This window comes from Macaca mulatta, chromosome Y (genome assembly GCF_049350105.2).
Source record: "Macaca mulatta isolate MMU2019108-1 chromosome Y, T2T-MMU8v2.0, whole genome shotgun sequence".
Taxonomy (NCBI): domain Eukaryota; kingdom Metazoa; phylum Chordata; class Mammalia; order Primates; family Cercopithecidae; genus Macaca; species Macaca mulatta.
In genome coordinates, this window is record NC_133427.1 from 12,356,493 (window position 1) to 12,376,362 (window position 19,870).

Here is a 19,870-nt window from a genome sequence, read left to right on the forward strand (position 1 = left end):
CACTATTTCAACCTCTTCTGCACCTGTGAGAGAACAGTCCGAGGTGTGAGAACACTGCTCTCCCTTGGACTTGCCTTTGTCGTGGTTTTTGCTGTTCCTAGAGAGCCTTTGCAAGACACAGAATGAAGTGAGGCAGTGAGGTCTAGAGTCTGGCCATCTTTCACTGACAGCCACCTCTGGGGTCTCAGGTATGATTCTACCACCCAGAGAACCTTAAACAACACACCAGACCATATTTCAATCGCCAAAAGACCTGATTCTTCCACACAATTGCTTTTGGGAATGGAGTGAGAATAGCAGTTTTCAGCAAACGTCTCACATTCTCCAAACCCCTACTCCTCCAACTGGACCAGATGACAGAGACAGCCTGAAGGAGCCCTGAGTTCAAGAGTTTTAGGGCCCCTCTGTGGGTTTTCACTGGAAACTTTCTTCCTGATACCAGATCGACCCTACCTGTACCATTTTCATCTCCTTAGGCAGGCTGACAGCTCTGACAGTTGGGCACATGAGCCTGCCACATGAATGCTCATGTACTAGTCTCAGAGCACCAGGCATGACTGCTAGCATCACAATGAATGTTTCCTTTGCTTTGCCTAGCAACAACACCCTGCAGTTTGGTGGAGAATGATAAATTCGTGGAAGTACGCAGGTGGTGGACTCTCGCCTCTTATGTGGGATGCACGGCATAGTCCCACAATCCTAGGTGAGGGCAGATGTGAGCCCGGCATAGTCCCACGATCCTAGGTGAGGGAAGATGTGAGCCAGACTGAAGAAATGCCAAGCAAAGACCCTAGAATAAACCTTGAAATTTCTAAGGAAACACAAGGATCTGCAGGATTCCTCAGGCCTGCCTAGGGGTTTTAGGGATGAGTCTTTTTGAAGACTCTCTGTGATTTCTAGGTACAGCCCACATGTGTTGCCTGGAGTTGCTCCCTCTCAGGTAGGGCTTCCTGCAGAACCACACAGACTCAGGAGCTGCTGAGCTACGTGTTTCTGTGGGAGTGTTGCAAAAGCTGGATGCTGTGTGTGTGTGTGGCATTGTGTGTTTGTGTGTGTGTGTGCCTATAAGTGGAGTGCCTATAAGTGTGCCTATAAGTACCTTTTGATAGCCTCTCTATATGGCTCTACATGGGTTGCAGGGCTGTGAGTTCTTCATTTATCTGTGATTCATGTATCCACCATGAATTGGAGAGGTGGATGAGACCTGCTGGTGTCCAAATCACCTCTCCATGAAAAAAAGAAAAGCCACTCTTCTAGAAAGAAGAGGAGCACACCACACCATAAAACATACATCTCACAGTATTTCATTGTCCTGTGGTCAACCTAAGGAGAGACACTAACAATCCTGTCTGTAGGATCCCTTGAATTTACCTCCTAGATTTGTTCTTAGTTGAACAGGTGCTTCAGATCATGAGGGTGCACTCCTCCATTTTCTTGGGATTTCATCCTGGGACATATAGCATGTGAGCAGGAATAAAGTCAGATACGGGTGAGGATACAATCTGGGGAGGGGTGCATGGGCTCTGACAACTTCACCTGCAAATAAAAAATGAAGAGAGATGACACATAAGGCACTTCCAACTCTATCCTTGTATTCCTTTAATTGCACAAGCAGTCCACACCATGACAAAGTGTTCAGGTGAGAGTACTCCAACAAGGAACATTTGGAGTGCAAATTGGGGCCATCCTAGAAGACTCCAGAATTGAGGGCTTTCATACCCTGAGCCAAATGGGAGTGGAGTGAATTGATGCTAGATGGGATGTGGCCTTCACACTTGCTCTTTTTTTTTCTCAGATTTACATGTTCCTCAACGGTCTGGGGTTTCCTGGGTCTGGCTCAACGACTTCCACACTAAACATTTTCCAGTTCACAGAGAACCACCCTCATGAAAACCCATTGCATGAGTGTCTCCCTCTAAACTCTGAAACGTTTTAATAACTGGGTAGCTTTGATACTTTTAAAACTATAAAATTCTGTTACAGCCGCCAACCTCAGAGACATTGTCTCAATCCCATCTACACCTGTGAGAGGCCAGTCCTGGGTGTGAGAACACCGCTTTACCTTGGACTTGACTTTCTTGTAGTTCCTGCCTTTCCCAGAGAGCCCTTGGGAGGCCCAGGATTAAGGAAGGCAATGAAGTCAAGATCCTGGCCATCTTTTGCTGACACCCACTTTTGGGGTCTCAGGTGTGACTCTGTCACCCAAAGAACCCTCAACAACACAGCAGACTACATTACAATCCCTATGGGACATAATTCTTGCACACAGCCTCTTTCAGGAATGGAGTCAGAAGGGCATTTTCCAATGACCACCTCACAGTCTCAAAACGTCTCCTTCCCAGAGGGACCTGACCACAGAGATAGCCCAAAGTGGCCCTGAGTTTAAGCTCCCACTGTGAGTATTTGCTGGCAGCTTTTTCCCATTGCTAGGCCAGCTCTGCTATGGGCCCCTGAGCCTGTCAAACAAACGCAGATGTCTGAGTCCCAGGGCACCAAGCCTGATTGTGAGCTCTGGCTAGTCAGAATGAATGTCACTGTTGCCTAGTGACAAGTTCTTGCGGCTTGGGGGAGAAGCAGATCTCTGTGGAGGTGCATCAGCCACGTACTCTCGCCTTTTCCTTGGGATACATGGAACAGTCCCATGATCCTTTGAGAGAGAAAAGACATGAGCCATCCTGAAGAAATGTCAAGCAGAGCAGCAGGAAAAACCCATAAAATTCCTAAGGATCCAAAATTATCTGCAGGGTTCTTCAGGCCTGCCTGGATGTTGTAGGATTGAGTCTTCTCGAAATAGACCTACTGTAATTTTTAGGTACAGCCCACCTGTGTTCCCTGGGGTTGCTCTTTTTTGGGTGGGACTTCCTGGAGAACCACATAGTCTCAGGAGCTGCCAAGCTGTGTGTTTCTGTGGTAGTGTTGTGACTATTGGATGTCTGCATGTGTGTGACATTGTGTGTTTTTCTGTGTGTGTGTGTATGTATGTATGTGTGTGTGCTCCTGTAACTAGAGACTGCTTAAAGGAATGTGGCTAATGCACATCAGCGCTTCTTTTTGTTGAGACTTCCAATTTGTTGGTGTCTGTGTGGTCTGTCTATGTGGCTCTGCTTGAGCTGCTAGGCTCTGTTTTCTTTATTTTTCTATGGATCATGAATCCACAATGAATTGAGAGATGGGCTGAGATCTACCAGCATCCACATCACGGACCCTTGCACAAAAAGCCCCTTTTCTAGAAAAAGGAGAAGCACACCACACACACACACAAATAGAATATCCAAGTGTTTCATAGTCCTGTGGCCAAACCAGGGAAAGACACTAGTAGTTCTGTCCGCAGGGCCCCTTGAACTTACCTAGAATTCAGTTTTCAGCTGAGCAGGTGCTTCATATAACGGGGGGGCACTCCTTCATCGTCTTGGGATTTCACTCTGGGATAAAGAGTGTGAGCAACAATAAGGTCAGATAGGGGAGAGGATACAATCTGGTGAGGGATGGATGGGGTCCTGCAACTTCACCTGCAAAATAATGAAGACAGATGACACAGAAGGCACTTTGACCTCCATCCCCACATTCTCTAAATTGCAAAAGCTACCCACACCATGGCCCAATGTTCAGGTTGTAGTACTCCAACATGCAAAGAACATTTGGAGGGCCAACTGTGGCCATTCTGTCAAACTCCCAATTTGAGGGCTTTCATACCCAGATCCAAATGGGAGTGGAATGGATTGATGCCTGGTGGGATATGACCTCCACACCTGACTCTTCTTTTCCTGATTTCCATGTTCCTCATTGGCCTAGAGTTTCCTGGGTCTGGATCAGCGATTTCCACATTAAACAATTCCTAGTTCATGGGCAATGACCCTCATGGGAATCAGTTGCATGAGTATTTCCTTCTAAACACTGCTATGTTTTAAAGACTGGGCAGCTTTGACATTTTAAAACCATAAATTCCTGATAGAGCTGCCAACAAGAAAATCCTTGTTTTTCCACTTCTTTTGGAGGGCTACATGATTCCTGTAGGATGAGAAGGAGGGAGGTATTTCTGGCATTTCCCTGGTAATCTAGCCTTTGCTTCATTTCTTCTGCATGACCTCCTCATTGTGGAAGATCTCTTTCATTGGGCTGTTGTTGGATGTGACTGCCTCTGGCCACAGATTATTTAGATACCAACCAGGGATTTCAGAGAGCAAAAGGGACTTTGAGTAGTCTGGCTGCACTCCAGGTTGTGGGTCGTTGTCTTGTTGGGGGGGCCAAGTGTGTTTGCACTTTGCAAGATGCTTTTGGGTTCTTTGACAGGAATCATTGAACATTGCTTGGACTCCAGCACATGTCAGCTCATTTTATCAGGTGAGCCTTGATTTTTCTTTGATTTCATGGGTAATTCAGACTGCCTCTTTACAGCACTATTGGACACTCTTTTCTGGCTTGCCATCAACACAGATGGCCTCTGAGACACTGTCTCAACCTCATCTGCACCCATGAGAGTCTAGTCTGAGGCGTGAGAACACTGTTCCAAATTGGATTTGCCTTTGTCCCAGTTACAGCCTTTCCCAGGGAGCCCCTCCATGACCCAGAATGAAGGGAGGCACTGAAGTCAAGAGGCAGACCATCTTTCTCTGGCAGCCACCTCTGGGGTCTCAGGTATGATTCTATCACCCAAAGAACCCTCAACAACACCTCAGACTATATTTCAATGCCATGGGAACCAATTGTTGTACACAGATTCTTTTGGGAATGGAGTCAGAAGAGCAATTTCCAGTGACCACCTCAGAGTCTCAAAAAGCCTCCACATTTAGTGGGACCCAACCACCAAGATGGCCTGAAGGGGCCCTGAGTTTTAGGGTCCCACAGTGGGTTTTCATAGGACATATATATATATATACGTACGTATATGTATATTTTGATACCAGGCTGGCTTTGCCTGTACCATTATTGTCTTCTTAGGCAGACTGATAGCTCTGACAGCCAGGTGCCTCACAAATGTGCTTGCGCTAGTCTCAGGGCATTAGGCCTGACTGTGAGCTCAATCTAGCATCACACTAAATGTCCCCATTGCCTAGCAACAAGTCCCTGTGGCTTAGCAAAGAAGGAGACCTCTGTGGAAATGCTTCCATGATGAACTCTGGCCTGTCTTCCCTGTGGCATCCACAGGATTGTCTCATGATACTAGGACTTTCTAGATGTTGTAGGGGTGAATCTATTTGAAACTTACCCCACTGTGATTTCTAGGCACAGCCACCTGTGTTTTCCAGGGTTACTCTTTCCCAGGTGGGGCTTCCTGAAGAAACACACAGCTTCATGAGCTTCCGTGCTGTGTGTTTCTGTATGAGTGTTGCGAGAGTTGGATGTCTGAGTGTGGGTGTGGTATTTTGTGTTTGTGTGGGTATGTCTCTGTCCCTTTAAAGCACTTCAGCATCCCCCCCCTTTTTTGAGTCTCCCAAACTTTTGGTGGCCTTTCTGTGTGGTTGTTCTGACTTCGGGATTCTGTATTCTGTATTTTTCTGGGGATCATGAATCTGCAGTGAATTGGGAGGCATGCTGACATGCACCAGCATTCAAATCACCTCACTCCGAAAAACAAAACAAAACAAAACAAACAAACACTTTTCTAGAAAGAAAAGCACACCACACCACATGGAAAAAACTGACATTTCCCAGTGTTTCATTGTCCTGCAGCCAACCCAGGGAGAGAAAGTAGGAGTCCTGTTCACAGATGCCCTTGAATTTAGCTTAAATTCAGTTCCCAGCTGAGAAGGTGTTTCATGTTGTAAGAGGGCACTCCTACATTGTCTTGCAATTTTATCCTGTGACATAGAGTGTGAGCAGCAATTAGGTTAGATAGAGATTAGGATACAATCTGGAGAGGAGTGGATGGGGTCCCACAACTTCTTCTGCAAAAAAATAAAATAAAATAAAATAAAATAAAATAAAAAAGACAGATGACACATAAGGGATTTCCAACTCCAACCCAGCATTCCCTTAATTGCACAAACAGTCCACACCATGGTCCAGTGTACAGGTGGAAGTGCATCAACCTGCAAGGAACAAATTGGGGCCATGCTGGCAAACTCCCCATTTGAGCACTTTCATACCTGGAGCCAAATGGGTGTGTAATGGATTGATGCTATGTAGGATTTGGCTTCCATACTTGCCCCTTATTTTCCTGACTTTCATTTTCATTGTCAGCCTTGAGTTTTCTGGGTCTGGCTCAGTGACTTCCACCATAAATGTTTCTCAGTTCATGGAGGACGACACCCATGGGAATCCATTGTGTGAGGAGTTTCTTCTGAACGCTGTGACATTTTATTGACCTGGCAGCTTTGATACTTTTAAAACCATAAATTCCCTTAACAGCCACGAACAAGAAAATTATTTTTCTGCCTCTTCTATCAGAGGGCTGTGTGATTCCTGAAGGATGAAAAGCATGCAGCCGTGTCTAACTTTTTCCTGGTAATTTAGCTTCTGTTTCATTTCATCTGCACGGCCTTCTCATTATAAAGGGCCCTTTTATTAGGCTACTGCTGGATTGGACTGCCTCTGTCCACAGATGATGTAGCTGCCAGGGATTTCAGAGCACCTAAAGGGACTTGGGGCAGGCTGGATGTGCTGCAGGTTGTGCGTTGTCTCGTCATGTGGGCTGATATTGTCTGCACTTTGCAGGATTGGATTTTTTGTCCTGTGTCAGAAATCTTTAAACATTGCTTGGACTTCAGCACAAGTCAGCTTGTCCTCTCAGGCGAGTCTTGATTTTTCTTTGCTTTCAAGTCAGGTTCACAGTGCCCCTCAACAGCACTACTGGACCCCATTTTGAGGCTTCCAATTGCCACAGATGGACTTAGAGTTACTATCTCAACCTCATCTGCACTCATGGGAAGCCAGTTCAAGGTGTGAGAACACTGCTTCCACTTGGACTTGCCTTTGTTGTGGTTTCTGCCTTTCCCAGAAAGCCCCTTCAAGGCCCAGGATGAAGGGAGGCTATGAGGTCAAGGGCCTTGCCCTCTTCCAATGACACACACCCCTTAAGTCTCATTTATGATTTCATTATCTAAAGACTTATTGGTAACTCACTGGACCATTTTCCAATCCCTATGGCACCCAATTCTTGCACAGAGCCTCCTTCAAGAATGGAGTAAGAAAAGCAGTTTCCAGTGACCATCCCACAGTATTAAAATGCCTCCCCTTGCAATGGAACCCGACCATGGAGATGGCCCAAGGCAGCCCTGGGGTCAAGACTTCTAGGGTCCTGCGGTGGGTTATCACAAGCAACCTTTTCCCAATACCAAGTTGACTCTGCCTGGACCATTTTTCTCTGCTTAGGCAGGCTGACAGCTCTGATAGCCAGATATCCAAACCCCCTCACAAATGGATATGTGCTAGTCTCAGTACAGTAGGCCTGAGATGTGACCTCTGACTAGTGTCACAGTGAATACCACCATTGCCTAGTGACAAGTCTTTGCGGCTTGGCAGATGAGACCTCTGTGGAGGTGCATCAGCTTTTGACTTTTGCCTATCTTCTCTCTGGGATTTATAGGATAGTCCCACGATACTAGGAGAGGAATGAACTGAGCCAGCCTAAAGAAACTTCAAGCAGAGACCCAAAATCAGTCTGTGAAATTCCTAAGTATCTAAAAAATCTACAGGATGCCTCAGACCTGCATAGACATTGTAATGGTGAGTCTTTAGAAACTTGCCCCATTGTGATTTATAGGTACAGCCTGCCTGTGTTCCCCAGAGTTGCTCTCTCCCAGGTGGGGCTTCCTGAAGAACCACGCAGCCTCAGAAGCTGCCAGGCTGTGTGTTTTCTGGGAGTGCTGTGAATGTTGGATATCCGCATGTGGGTGTGGCTTTGTGGCTTTGTGTGTTTGAGTGTGTGTGTGTGTGTGTGTGTCTGTAAGTAGTCTGCTTAGAGAATATGGCTAATGCACTGCATCACTTCTTTTTTTTCTGAGTCTCCCAACCTACTGTTGGCCTGCCTGTGTGGCTCTGCTTGGGCTGTGGGGCTCCATGTTCTTTATTTTTCTGTGGATCTTGAATCCACATTAATTTGGGAGGCTGGCTGTAATCAGCTGGGGTCCACATCACCACCTCCTGCAAAAAAAAGCCATGCTTCTAGAAAGAAGAGGAGGAGACCACACCCAAGAACAGAAATCTTTGAATGTCACTTTGTCCTGCAGCCATCCCAGGGAGAAAATCTAGTGGTCCTGTCCACAGGGTCCCTTGATTTACCTCAAATTCAGTTCCTAGCTGAGCAAGTGCTTCATGTCATGAGGGGGCACTCCTCCATCATCCTGAGATTTCATTCTGGGACAAAGGGTGTGAGTAGCAAGCAACAAGGTCAGAGAAGGGTGAGGATACAATCTGGATGGGGTCCCACACCTTCACCTGCAAAAAAGAGAAGAAACATGACAAAAAAGGTGTTTCCAAATGTATCCCCTCATCACTTAATTGCACAAGCAGTCCACAACATGGCCTGGTGTTCAGGTAGAAGTACTGCAATGTGCAGGGAACATTCAGAGTGCAAAGTGAGGCCATCCTGTCAAACTCCTGATTTGACAGTTTTCAATCCCTGGGCCAAATGGGAATGGGATGGATTGATGCTGGGTGGAATGTCGTCTCCACAATTGCCTCTTCTTTTCCTGACTTCCACATTCCTCATCAGCCTAGGGTTTTCTGGGTCTGGCTCAACTTCTTCTATGCTAAACATTTCTGAGTTCATGGAGTACAACCCTCATGGAAATCCATTCTGTGAGTGTTTTCTTCTAAACATTGTCACGTTTTAATAACTGAGCAGCTGTGATAGTTTTAAAACCATAAATTCCTATTACAGCTGCCAATGAGGAAACTGTTATTCTTCCATTTCTATCAGAGGGTTATGTGATTCATTTAGGATGAGGCTAGCCATAAAGTTGTGACTAGCTTTTGTCTTGTAATGTAGGCTCCGTTTCAATTCTTCTATATGTCTTTTCTCACTGTGGAGGGTGTCTTTCATGGGGTTGCTGCTGCATGGAATTGCCTCTTGCCAAAAATATTTTGGCTGCCAGGGATTTTAGTGAGCAAAGGGATTTTGGGTTGGCTAACTGAACTCAGGTTGTGGGTTGGTGGTCTTTTTGTAGGGACTGAGGCTGTTTGTACTTTGCAGGAGTCTTTTGGGTCCTCTGACAAATCTTGGAATGTTGCTTGAACTCCAGCACATGTCTGCTCTTTCTCTCAGGTGAACTTTGATTTTTCTTTGATTTTATGAGATTCCACAGTTCTCTCAACTTCACTACTGCACACCCTTTTCAGTCTTGCAATTGCCAAAGAGGACCTTTGAGACATAGTCTCAACCTTACCTGCACCAGTGAGAAGACATTTTGAGCTGTGAGAACACTGCTCCAATATTGACTTGCCTTTGTTGTGGTTCCTGACTTTCTCAGAGAGCCACTGTGACTCACAGGATGAAGGAAGGCAGTGAGATTAAGGGCTCAGCCATCTTTTGTTGACATGCACCTCAGGGATCTCAGTTATGATTCCATCATCCAAAGTCCCCTCAACCTCTCACCAGACTCTATTCCAGTCTCCATGGGACCTGATTCTTGCACACAGCCTCTTTCAGAAATGGAATCAGAAGAGTAGTTTCCAGTGACCACATTACCATCTCAAAACCCCTTCTCCATCATGACCCAACAATGGGATGAAAAAAACACTAGCAGTCCTGTCCACAGGGCCCCTTGAATTTACCTCAAATTCAATTCCCAGCCAAACAGGTGCTTCACATCATTAAGAGACACTTTTCCATCATCCTGGGATTTCATTATGGGACAGAGAGTATAAGCAGGAATAATGTCAGATAAGTGCTACTTCCTGAGTGGGGTTTTCCTTGACTCAATTGGCTGGTTCCCTTTTTCCTAGTCTCTTTCCTGAATGAAGATTATTTCCTGATTCCGTATGTTGGATACATTTTTCCTTAATGGGAATTTTCCCATCTTTCTGGCCTGTCAGGAAGTTTATCTCCATCATTATCTCCATCTCTATCTTTCTTTATCTATCTATCTTTCTATCTTGCTGTCTCTATCTCTAATCTCCATTGAAGCTCTTTGACGCCTTTCTGTTCTTTATTTAGATTCTTGCCTCTCCCATGGAAGTCTAGTAGCCAAATAAAACCCACCTTCTTGAATGCTTGTGGACTTTAGACTTTGCTTACTCTATATCCTTGTTGTTGGCATGCATTTTTCAAGGATAATTTGGAACTTCAGTGATCTTTCAGAACTTAATACCTCCCTACACTGGTGTCCCTTTGATGTCTTCCTTCTTATTATTCATATTTCTCATTTCTCTTCTCACCACCTTCAATCTTCCCTTTACCTCCCTTAAATCCTTTGACATATCCTCCTTCAAACCTCTCATCATCCATTCTTCTATCTACCCCTAAACAAGATTTTTCCTTCCTATTTCAGCCTTTCAACTCTCTATTCTCAACAGAAATATAGGCCCACTAAATCAGAGGCTTTTGTGGGACTCAAATATATCTTCCCCACCCTCCAAAAATTATTGGCCTGAAACTGAAATGAAAAATGCTAATTAGAAGAGATTGAGTATTTTGTCTACCCAGCCTTTGGAGACATCCAGGCTGCAACTAGATGTATTCTATGCCTAAAATGTAGTCCTCTGGATCAATAGATTAAATATGAGGGCAAAATAGTATCATAAATGTCTTCTTCAGCAATACAGACAAAAGATATTAGACCTCATATTGAATATGCAACCTTGTCTAATTTCCCAGAAGAATAATTTAGAGACAATAAAAAAATGGATATAAACCAGCCTCATTCATGACTAAATTTTAAGAGGTTGTAAAATCTGTTTGCTCTATCTATATTTTTATGCATATATGCTGTGTGTGTGTGATATATTTCTACCTCTGGATATTATTACCAAGTTAATTCTTAATATCACTTAAAAGGATGCTATTCAAATTGGCTTAGAGATAAATGAGCACTATTGTGAATTACACACTCCTAATAATCCTAGAAATATATATTCAAGTTCACACCACTCATGCAAATATTTAGTAACTAAGATTACTTTAAAATTGTTTAATACAAACAGCTACGTATTATGAATTGTTGTTATTACTAAGTATAAAAAGACATTTGGGGGACAGACATGGTAGCTCATGCCTTTAATCCCAACACATTGGGAGGCCGATGCAGGTGGATCATCTGGGTTCAGGAGTTTGAGACCAGCCTGGCCAATATTATGAAACCCTATGTCTACTAGAAATATAAAAATTAGCCAGGAATGGTGGTACACAGCTGTAATCCCAGCTGCTTGGGAGACCAAGGCAGCAGAATTGCCTGAACCTGGTAGGCAGGGGTTGTAGTGAGCCAACATCATGCCACTGTAATCCACCCTGGGTGAGAGGGCAAGACTCAGTCTCAAATGAAAAAAAAAAAAAACAAAAGAATACATTTGTCATTTGTATCCTTCTTGGATTTACTAATTTATTAGTTAAGCTGTGTACTTTTCACTGGAAATTTAAGATTTTATAAACATTTATATGGCAATTGAGTCATTTATAAAGTTCAGTAAGAACGTGTTCTGCTTTCAACAGAACCTAACTGGAACCTGGTTCTATCACAAATCCTTGTCTGAAATATCAAATACACTTAAGAATGATTTGCATAAAATCAGGTATAATCAGGCAACTTTAAGAACTAGAGTTGACTGTGGAGAAAATACTTATACAACCCTTTTAGAAAAATCAGCCTGGTAATTGGTTAGAGTTCCTAGCCTAAGAGGTGAGAAAGACAGGTCACCTGTGGGCAAGCTCTGGAACCTCAAGATATTTGGGGACTTTGGGAGGAAAGGAATTCAACCAAATGTATAGGTTCTGAAAAGGTAGTCTGGTGACAAGTTCCTGGCTTGGTTTCTAGTCTCAAGGTTTTAAAAAGTATAATCTAAAACTAATTATATAAAGTTCTCACAAAGTAAATGGGAAAGGCCTCTATGGCCAGACATGGTGGCTCACATCTGTAATCCCAGCACTTTCAGAGGCAGAGGTGGGAGAATCACTTGAGCACAGAAGTTCAAAACTATCCTAAGCAACATGGTAAAACCCCATCTCCAAAATCAAACAGACAGACAAACAAACAACATACAGAATTAACCAAGCTTGATAGTTGCGTGTATGGTCTCAGCTACTCAGGAGGCTGAAGAGGGAGGATCACTTGAGCCCACAAGGTTGAGACTGCAGTTAGCCAGCCACTGTCTCTAATTAAAAAAATTAGATATATATAATATATACTATATAAAAAGTATATATAATATAAAAAATATATAATATATTAAAATAGTTTATATAATATTTAAATATATATTATATATTATATATAAAATATATATAATATACATATATGATATATATCACATATGGTAAAATATTACATATATGTATGCCTTGGTGGTCAATGACAGTTCTTACTGCATTTCGGTAAAAAATAAGGACAAATCTAGTCAGATCAGACTTATTTTGTGAACAAGAGTCAACAGAAGTAACTTCAGAGAGAATTTTGTTTCAACGGAAAACTAAAACATACCTTTGTGAGTTGTCTTATACATTTTATTAGTCTACAATTTCAATTCTCGTTTTACCCAATATGTAGTGACAGCTCTCTAAACTAAAATTTGAGCACTGTGTCCCCGTTTCATGATTTAGCATCATGGAAAACTAAAAGTGCCCAATTGTCTCCAAATCTTGTAAACTGAAGGTGGATGACTACATATGAACAATTTAAAAAATCATCTTCATGCCTTTAATACCAATGCCAACAGTGGAGGCATTAAAAACTGTAAACCAAAGAATCCATTAAATTATTACTGCCACCTCATGCCACCATCCTTAAGATCAACATGTGGAAATGTCAATTGGTTGCCCTCTGGAAGGGGAAAAGGGACTTTGATGGCAAGTAATCAGGTCAGGAAGACAACACTCACATAAATGTTATTAGCACCCTCCTAAAAGACTATAGAGTTCCCAAGTCACTTCTTCCATGTGTAGACTCAGCAAGATGGGTGTTTAAAATCCAGGAAGCGGCTGGGCATGCTGGCTCACACCAGTAATCCCGGCACTTTGGGAGGCCAAGTCAGGTGGATCATGAGGTAAGGAGATTGAAACTATCCTGGCCAAAATGGTGAAGCCCTGTCTCTACTAAAATACAAAAAATTAGCCAGGTGTGGTGGTGCATGCCTGTAGACCATGCTACTCAGGAGGCTGAGGCAGGAGAGTCGCTTGAACCCTGGAAGGCAGAGGTTTCAGTGAGCACGATTGTGCCACTGCACTCCAGCTTGGCAACAGAGCTAAACTCCACCTCAAAAATAAATAAATGAATAAAAATAAAAATAAAATCCAGGAAGTGACCCCTCACCTGTACACTGTATTTGCCAACGCCTTAACGTTGGGCTTCTCAGCCTCTGGGATTACAAGAAATGTTTGTTGTAAACCATCAAGTCCAGGTATTTTCTCATAGCAATGCATGTGGACAAAAATGATAAAATATTATACTATTATTCATTCAAAACTTTTATGTTGCTATGAAAAATGATGTGACAAGGCTTTAGCTCTTGTTATTTAAAGGTTTTTCAGCATTTACTCCAACTTGCTGAAACAGAATCCCTATTCCAAGGTGGATAAATTGCAGATTACTCTTCTGTTTCCCATACCATTTAATCATTATGACAGAACACCTCATGGTGATAATTTGGGTTAAAAAAATCGTAGGGACAGAGTATCATAGATACATTTTTCTTTTTCTTTTTTCTCTCTTTTCTTTTTTTTTTTTTTGACAGGGTCTTGCTTTGTCATGCCGGCTGAAATGCAATGGAGCAAACAGGCTCACTGCATCCTGGACATCATGGGCTCAAGTGATCTCCTGCCTCAGACCCCAGGGATCTGGGACTACCCTGATGCACTACCACATCCAGTAATGCTTTGTCTATTTTATACAGACAAGGTTTCTCCATGTTTCCCAGGCTGTTCTCAAACTCCTGAGTAGAAGCAATATGCCCTCCTTAGCCACCCTAAATGCTGGGATTGAAGACCTGATATATCACACCTGAATAGACATTGTTTCTCATGTTGTTACTGTGAAGATACACATAACTAGGGAGTTGTATCCTTTCACTTAATCATCACAATCCTATATAATAGGTGAATGAAAAAACAACTTCATAACAGAAATGACTCTCTTGAAAAACCAAAGTTGGTAACTTTTCCCTTTAAAATTATTTGCAACCTTGCCCTATAAAAATTAAGATCTTGTCAAAGTTTTCTTATACAAATACATCCTCCTGTTCCATTGGTCTATATCTCTGTTTTGGTACCAGTACCATGCTGCTTTGGTTACTGTAGCCTTGTAGTATAGTTTGAAGTCAGGTAGCATGATGCCTCCAGCTTTGTTCTTTTGACTTAGGATTATTTTGGCAATGCGGGCTCTTTTTTGGTTCCATATGAACTTTAAAGCAGTTTTTTTTCAAATTCTGTGAAGAAACTCATTGGTAGCTTGATGGGGATGGCGTTGAATCTATAAATTACCTTGGGCAGCATGGCCATTTTCATGATATTGATTCTTCCTATCCATGAGCATGGTATGTTCTTCCAAAGTCCTCAGAAAAAAATACCACACATCTACAGCCATCTGATCTTTGACAAACTTCAGAAAAACAAGAAATGGGGAAAGGATTCCCTATTTAATAAATGGTGCTGGGAAAATTGGCTAGCCATCGTAGAAAGCTGAAACTGAATCATTTCCTTACTCCTTATATGAAAATTAATTCAAGATGGATTAGAGACTTAAACGTTAGACCTAATACCATAAAAACCCAGAAGAAAACCTAGGTAATACCATTCAGGACATAGGCACGGGCAAGGACTTCATGTCTAAAACACCAAAAGCAATGGCAACAAAAACAAAAACTGACAGATGGGATCTAATTAAACTAAAGAGCTTCTGCACAGCAAAAGAAACTACCATCAGAGTGAACAGGCAACCTACAGAATGGGAGAACATTTTTGCAATCTACTCATCTGACAAAGGGCTAATATCCAGAACCTACAAAGAACTCAAACAAATTTACAAGAAAAAAACAAACAACCCCGTCAAAAAGTGGGCAAAGGATAGGAACAGACATTTCTCAAAAGAAGACATGCATACAGCCAACAGACACATGAAAAAATGCTCATCATCACTGGCCATCAGAGAAATGCAAATCAAAACCACAACGAGATACCATCTCACACCAGTTAGAATGACAATCATTAAAAAGTCAGGAAACAACAGGTGCTGGAGAGGATGTGGAGAAAAGGAACACTTTTACACTGTTGGTGGGATTGTAAACTAGTTCAACCATTATGGAAAACAGTATGGTGATTCCTCAAGGATCTAGAACTAGAAGTACCATATGACCCAGCCATTCCATTACTGGGTATATACCCAAAAGATTATAAATCATGCTGCTATAAAGACACATGCACATGTATGTTTATTGTGGCACTATTCACAATAGCAAAGACTTGGAATCAACCCAAATGTCCATCAGTGACAGACTGGATTAAGAAAATGTAGCACATATACACCATGGAATACTATGCAGCCATAAAAAAGGATGAGTTTATGTCCTTTGTAGGGACATAGATGCAGCTGGAAACCATTATTCTCAGCAATGTATCGCAAGAATAAGAAAACCAAACACCGCATGTTCTCACTCATAGGTGGGAACTGAACAATGAGATCACTTGGACTCGGGAAGGGGAACATCACACACTGGGGCCTATCATGGGGAGGGGGGAGGGATTGCATTGGGAGTTATACCTGATGTAAATGATGAGTTGATGGGTGCTGACAAGTTGATGGGTGCAGCACGCCAACATGGCACAGGTATACATATGTAATAAACCTGCATGTTATGCACATGTATCCTAGAACTTAAAGTATAATAATAATAATAATAAATACATCCTCCTTACAGATTAGTTTGTACATTTTAAGAATTATGGACTGTAAAACTCTGGATCTTTGTATATTTCATTTCTTTGGGTGGTATGATGAGGAAAATTAATTGGTTTACTTATTTGGGTCCAGATAATTTCATTTTTATCATTAGATGATATCTTAAACCTTTAAGCAATCACTGATCTGAAACTTTATGATGTTTTAAGTTTTATACCTTCACTTTCTAAAAAACCATGAGGTTTAAAGCATTCCTATTCACATCTTCACTTAAATCTGATAGTCTGAGCCTGACAGCTCATGCCTATAATCCCTGCACTTTGGGAGGCCAAAGAGGGTGAATCAGGATTTTAAGGCCAGTCAGACCAACATGGTAAAATGCTCTCTGTACTAACAATACAAAAATATTAGCCAACTGTGGTGGCACGCACCTGTAAACCCAGTTACGCAGGATGCTGAGGCAGGAGAATAGTTTGATTCCAGAAGGTAGTGGTCACAGTGAGCCAAGATCCAGCCACTGCACCCCAGCTTGGGCAACAAAGCTAGACTCTGCGTTAAAAAATCTGATAAAGTCCCAAGCCTTCTAGATGATTTCTATTTGTAAGAACTTGTTGCTAAACCATTTATTAGCAACCACCATTGTCAAATATCATAGGAAGTAATTGATGTGAGTATCTCCCATGTAAAAACAGTTATTTTCTACTATTTAAACTAGGAAGACTTCATTTCAATAAGCCATGTAATTAGGAAATGTATCTGTTCAGTTTTTATTTAGGTGTTTCTCAAATAACATTAACAATTATGAAATTATTTTGAAAAAAATTCCTTTTCATCTTAATACTTCAAAAAATTCATGGAGGAAGTTAGGATCTACCTCCCTCACCAAAATCAACATTTTGTTTTAATGGTACTCACGTATGATACAGAAATAACATTTTAATTTTGGATTTGCAAGCAAGGTTTGGTATGCAATAACTATTATCTTTCTTTTTTTTTTTTCGATTTTGTGAGACAGTTTTGCTTTGTTGTCCAGGCTGGAGCGTAATGATAAGATCTTGGCTCACTGCCACCTCTGCCTCCTGGGTGCAAGCAAATCTCCTGCCTCAGTCTCCTGACTACCAAGGTAAGTATTATTTTTAATATCTCCTTTAATATCTGCTTCAGTATCCTTTTTCACATTGGCTTCCACTACCACTTCCTGAAGAAGCCCCACAACTTAAGCTACCATATCCTTCACGAAGAGCAGGGTGCACCTTATCCACAGAAGGTAGATTTCTTCATTCCTTTCTGCCACCGTGCTCATGACCACAGGAATATACAACACCATAGCTCCTTGAGTAACTCTCCTGACTGCTGCCATATCTATCTCATGTACTGTTATAATGATAGTGACAACTTCCACCATGACTCATTTGAGGTCCTTGTGCAGGTGGTGCACCATGAGAGGTCCCTGCAAGGTTGATAAAATACAGAACTTATAATGAACTACATTTAAACATTTTTAATGGCATCACTAATGTATGTTTCAGTCAAAGTACTGTTTGGAAAAATCTGCTTTCCTCTGTGTTTATTGACAGTATACTATTATGCCTGAAATAGTCAAAAGGTTTTATGTTAAAGAAGTATAAGAATACTATTTCAAAGCATAAGAAAGTTTATTTTAAAATAAATATTAAGTTACATTTTCTGAAAATGAACTGAAGTTCTCACCTACATGTTCACTATGCATTATACTGTTAACAATTCTCAGTGTTTAAACATGTTATATTTTTCCTTTATGATTTTCCTTAGAATTGTAATAAAGAAATGATCTGGTCTATTAAATAAAACACTATAATTTACAAATGAAACCCGGACACTTACCATAACTCTGATATGCATCTTTGTAAGGATGTCTACTTGGATGTTCAGAATGATGTCTACCATGGCCCCCACAGTAGCCATCACGGTCACTAAATTTAAAAAAGTTTCCTAATGTCAACTTAAGAAATCTATGTGACAAAACCAGAAAATATTATAGCACATATATCCCTAGAGAAACGTTCATCCTGACTAGAATGACCATAATCATGGTATCCATTACCTCTAGGTGGTGGACCATCATCCCTGGTGTCTCAGGAACTCGTATGAATTCTGCTTGTGTAAGTTAAAGCAAAAGATTTTAAATTGTCAACTTCTAGTATCCAAAACATAACTAATTTACAACTTAAACAAAATAAAGGGTAAAACACCTGAACAGATATTTCTCCAAACAAAATATGCAAATACTCAAAAAGCACATGGAACAAACAGTAATAGTTATTTGGAAAATGCATTTCAAAACCAAAATGAGATACCATACTTCACACATACTGGAATGGCAATAAATTTTAAAAAGCAGGAAATATCAAGTGTTTGAGAGGACATAGATAATTTGGAACCCTGACACAATGCTAGCTGGAATGGAAAATGATGCAGCTACTATGAAGAAATGTGGTGGTTCCCCAAGAAAATAAACACAATTATCACAGGACCAAGCAATTCCATTCTCACATACTGAGAAATGAATAAGGGTGCCCAGACAAATATGTGTATATAGCAATACTGTGGTGGAAACAACCCAAATAAAATAGTGGGTCAGCAGCTTGTGTAAGGAAAGAAGTGCTACAATGTAAACGATCCTTCAGGGCATCGTGCAAAGGAAAGGAGACAGTTATAAAAAGTCCTGTGTTGTTTGAGCCCACCAACATGAACATGAAATACCCGGAACAGGTACCTTCAGAGGCAGAAAACAGATTGCTGTTTGTTAGGGGCTGAGGGAAGGGAGAAAACGAAAGGAACTGCTTAACTGGTAGTGGGGTTGTAGTTTGGAGTGATGAAAATGTTCTGGAACTAGATGGAGGTGGTTGTTGCACAACACAGGTTGTATTAAACGCCACTTAACTATTTACCTTAAAATGTTTAATTTTGTTTTGTGAATTTCATCACCACAACAAAAGTCAACAATTTTTCCATTTTTCCTTTGCCTATCCTTTGTTGCGTGTAACCCTCATCTCTTGGTGACACATGGTCGTTCTCTGGGAGGAGCCTGGCTCTCTGCGTGAAGGACCTCCGTAATTCTCTCATCCACATGACATGGGACATTGAATGTTAAAATGATTTCATATTATGTAAAGAACACAGATTCTGAAACACAATATTTTTCTTGTCTAAAACCACTTTTTACAATGATTTCTTGTATGACTCCATTCTGCTTTCCCTAAATACTAGACATTCATGACAACTTAAGTATTTCTTCTGGGTTTGGATAATCTCATGGCTCCACACAGCCAGTTCTTCTAATGAAGCTGAAAGCAGACATTAATTCTCAAGTAAAAGTTCAGTTTTAGTTGTTAATAACTAGTTATTTAATATTTTTCTTTTCATATGAATTACTGATGGCTACTAATGACTCAGTGAAAAACATGTAAAACCATCAAACTCTTCATTGAATATACAGTTTACGTATGTTGTCCTTTCTCAGTTGAAAAAGGAAAATTTTCCTATGTTATTCAATCCGTCTCATACACACAAATATTGCTACCTGTGAGCTACTGCATTCTAAATTTGTACATAAAAGTGCTCCTTTATCTCTAAGAGTTTTTCTCTATCTTAAATGTTGACAAATTAAAATATACTAGTGCAGCTCTTCTAATTATGGCCAATATTTACTTTTGCTAACTACAGTTAGCAATACTCTTAAAGGGGTCATTACAACATTGTACCTCTTCCAAAAACAGAAAACTTTCTCCTTTAACATACTCTTCACATGCTAATTTGTAGAGGTCAGTCTTTCACCTATGTGTTCTCTGGCTAGTCTTCTAATGGAAATGTGCTGGCCTGTATATTCTGAAATCAATAAACACTTCACA